This window comes from Coenobita brevimanus, chromosome 27, assembly GCF_032717465.1.
Source record: "Coenobita brevimanus isolate Jiangsu-jjx chromosome 27, ASM3271746v2, whole genome shotgun sequence".
Lineage (NCBI taxonomy): Eukaryota > Metazoa > Arthropoda > Malacostraca > Decapoda > Coenobitidae > Coenobita > Coenobita brevimanus.
Window position 1 is genome coordinate 518972 of NC_136980.1, and position 4552 is coordinate 523523.

Sequence of the window (4552 nt, forward strand, 5' to 3'; positions counted from 1 at the left end):
AACTCCACCATAGAGGATCTCAGCTGATTTCCCCCTCCCCCCCTTCACCATCAGATATATTTTGTTGTGGTCCCATGCCCCTTTGACTGACAATATACCACCACAAAGGAATTCAGTTTACATTTTGGTCCTCAATTGCTACCAGATGTGGATGTTTTTGTGCCTCTATACACATGTGAACCTGATTGCCAGAGACATATTGTGACGATACACCAGCACAAAGGATCTCAGCCAGTGATTCTACTCTGACCACCAGAGTTGTATATTGTTGCTGTGGGACCCATAAAAAGACCACATTGTTGTGTTGTTCATTTGTATAGGCTCAGACAAACTTGCATGCATCAGCCTTAGTCACCTTATTATGACTTTCCATGCTGCCTGATCTCTAGCAGCCTCTCTTTTCAATCCCCTATTCCTTATGTCATACCTTGTGACCTCATTCCAGGTCTTTTATGGTCTGCCTCTTGCACCTCTTCCCTCAGCACAACAGACAAGTGTGACCGTAATTGCTTTATTTTCTAAAATGGTGTTTGTTGTTGGTGCTGCAGGTTTATTTGGATATAAATGCTTGAGATTTTATGACGCTACATACCATGCTTCATCGGATTACCACCATTTTTCTCTTAGCAGTAAAAGTTAATAGAGGGGGTTTTGATCTGTAAACATTCAGTTAGTCTAAAAATGACACACAGCTAATGATGGTGTCATATACTTCTTCATTATGATAATATCCTAATATTCTTGCTTCTGCCAGGCAGTTTTACTCAGCTAAAGGGAGTATCACATAACATTAGTGGTAATAAAGAATGTATTTAACCCCTTCACTACAAGAAGCATCCCCTTAGCCAAATAGTAGTGTCTGACAGTAACAGATTTAAATGACTTGACATTGTAATTCAGTGGTTAAGTAGCTGGCCTTCAGTTTTGCCTACGTGTCAAGTGGGGTTGGTGGAGGATTAGTGCCCCTCCCTGTAAAACAATTAACTCTAAGCCCTTGGCCACCCCGTTTGGGATACATGGCGTCTGGCAGTGGATGGATGGATGGTATTATCAGTTGGAGATACATAGGTGCAAAAACAATGGATAATACCATAGGATTTTGTGTGAATTTCACCAGTTTATCCAGAATAACTCATTTTGTGTTTACCCATCACCCCCATGTCTGTTGATACAGTAATTAGCACTCACCGTCTCATGGCTTGTGATGTACTGTTTGTAGGATGCCCATATTCTCATCAGTTAGGGACTCTTTTGAGCACCTCCTCTCAACCAGCTTTTGTTAGTATATGGCACATGAAAATTCTCTTGCATGTTGTCAGTACTAATAGAATAAAAATAACATGAAGGAGAATACTGATATGTAATATTAAAGAGAAATCCACGAAATTATTGCTAGAAAGCCTACCAAGCTGACAAGAATACTGTACATTCATGTATTCTAATCAGTCTAGGAGACTCTGACCCTAACAAGGTGCTGTTTGCCATAGGAAGGCAGCTAATAGGATCTGCTTGGTTAGACAGACCAGGGTAGAGCAACATCAACAACTACAAATTTTTATGGGCATACAGCACATTAATATTCTCCCATCTGTTACTTTTACAAACTGTGTTAATATAAAGTACTGAGATTTGATACAGGAGAATTTAAAGGTTGTAGTTGTTAAAGAAGAGGTGCCGGAAAGGTGCCTTAAATGGTGAGAATGTGGTCATAATTTATGTTATTCCCACCAGTAAGTTTGATAGGAGTCATTTATGTAGCCGCAGTACTTGACGGTCCTCCAGGAACCATTTACAGGTGCTGTACGGAATTTCCACTTGTATATTTAAATGCTGTCTGGACGTTGTTACTCCTCGCCCGGTCCTAGGATGGGAAAAGAGGTCCAGTTGATGATGATATTTAAATGCACCATACATATATTGTATCTGAAGTTGGTGCCCATTTTCTTGATTGGTTTGCAGCAGTGATTTGTTTTATCTGTAATCATTCCTAATTCCATTTGAATGATGAGATTTTACTCAGAAATACAAAATTTTTGGTGCTTGTGTGAGTGAAGACTCCAGGCACAGTATATACACACCAGTGAAAGGTTTAATCCATTGAATCCAAGTTATGTCATTTTTAGTTCATTGTTGTTGCTGCTGTTTGATTGTATTCGGATTAGGAAAGGTATTTTGTTCTTTTTAAAGGTATGTAAAGGGTGTATCAAGCCAGTCCAATTCAAAGTATTATTCAAAACTGAATAATATGGTCAGGAGGTGACAGTAATAATAATAATAATAATATTGGAAGAAGTTAAGGGAGTTGTTGCCTCTCCTGACATTGAGAGGGCTCTCCCACCTTGCTAAGGGATCATTGTATGCAGCATGTGTTAGGAGTGTAATGCTATATGGCAGTGAGACCTGGGCAGTAAAGGAAGAGGATATTCGCAGGCTTAAATGTACAGAAATGGCAGTGATTAGATACATGTGCAATGCGTCTCTGAGTGCGAGGCCTGGGGGTGCTAGGTTTACGATGGAAGAGTTGAGAGGTAGGATGGGACTGGAGTGTATTGATGTTGTGATGAGGAGAAGTAGATTGAGATGGTTTAGGCATGTGGAAAGGATGGGGGATGACAATTGGGTGTAGAAAATGAGAAGTGTTGTTGTTAAGGGTAGGATAGCGAGAGATAGACTGAAAAAGACCTGGAATGAGGTCATTGAGCATGACCTCAGAGATAAGGGACTAAATAGGGAAGCTGCAAGAGATCAAGCAGCGCGGAGAGCCGCCATTAGGTGACCAATGCTGATACATGCAAGCATGTTCGAGTCTTCAAAAACAAACGAATAGTAATAAAAATACTGTATTTTGGTCTTTTCTTCCACAGCAATTAGATTAAAAAGATATCTCCAGACTTAGTGGGTTAAATTTCTTTGAAGTGACTGGTATGGATAATTTGAATGCCCTTGTTTTACCAGTAGTGATGCCTTCAGTGAGAGACAGGAAGTCATTGATTTTTTTATCAGTTTAAGTTAAGCTGATTTAAATTCCTCTGTGTGAAATTTATGAAGTCAGTCAACCCTTTTTTTATTTTACGCATAATACTACAAGGTGATTTTATTCAGCTTGGGAGAGACTGTTAAAATGAAGGGATTAAATGTGTCCATCATAAACTGATTCATTAACAGAGATCTTTCCCTGGCCAAATATAATTATCTGGAGACAATACGAATAAAAATAAATGTGTCATATGGGTGATGGGGTTGACCTCTTCAATTTACTGATAAATTTTAACCTTGTTCTTCCTATCTTCAGACATGTTTATTCAGGTTAGGAGAGACTTCTACTTGGAGAGGTTAGATATAGCCTTCATTAACCCATTCAGTGTGATAGATCGTGTATTTGGAGGTTGATAACAATATTACACCAGCAGATTATGTCACTAGATTGAAGGGGTTATGGTGTGGATTGTATTGACTCCAAGCTGTATATATGATTATGGGATAGTCAGGTGTCCTAGAGTATATTAAATCCTTGTTATAAGTCACTTTTTTTCTAACGTTCCTGTCATCATACAAGGTCTGTTCAGAAAATATCCAACCTTAGGCTCTAAATAAAAAATAAATAAATAAATAGCCAACCTGTTAACCTATGACATAGTCCCCTCCAAAGTAGGCCCCATCTGACCTGCAACATATAGCCCAGTGTTCTTTCCACCACCTGAAACATTTTTCAAAGTTGGTTTTCGGTATCTCCTGCAAGTGCGTCGTCGCATTCATCATGAACTCTTCTCTTGTCTCAAACCGGGAACCCTTCAGTTGAGTTTTTTGGGGAGTAACCAATAGTTGCATGGAGCCATGTCTGGTGAGTAGAGAGCCTGCTGGGCCTGCAGGATGTTGTACTTGGCCAAAAATTCCTGAATCAGTTGAGAAGGATGAGCTGGGGCATTGTCATGGTGCAGCGTCCAACTTGCTGCCTTCCAAAGGTCTGATCTCTTCTGCTGGACTGCGTCATGAAGACAGCGGATGACGGTGAGGTAGTGATGTTTGTTGACAGTCAGACCTTCTGGTGCATATTCATGATGCACAACACCATGGTAGTCAAAATAAAAACTGTCAACGTCCATTTCACCGTGCTGCGGACCTGTCGTGCCTTTTTTGACCAAGGCGACTCTGCATGCTGCCGCTGGGACGACTGTGTTTTGGTTCCTGTGTCTTTCCCATACACCCAAGTCTCATCTCCAGTGATAACAGTCTTCAGAAAGTCTGGATCGCAATTAGCATGCTCCAACATGTCTTGAGCAACATTCATCTAAGAGATAGGATCGTGACAAATGCGACGAAACACCTGCAGGAGATACTAGAAACGACTTTGAAACATGTTTCAGGCAGTGGAAAGGACACTGGGTTACATGTGTCAACTGAGAAGGGGCCTACTTTGAGGGGGGATAAGTGTCCTAGCTCAGCAGGTTAGCTATTTGTTTTTTTTAGAGCCTAAGGTCAGATACTTTATGAAGAGACCTCATAGTTAAAGTAAACTGCAGAAAAATGCCCAACAGAAGTAAAATTTCATTGC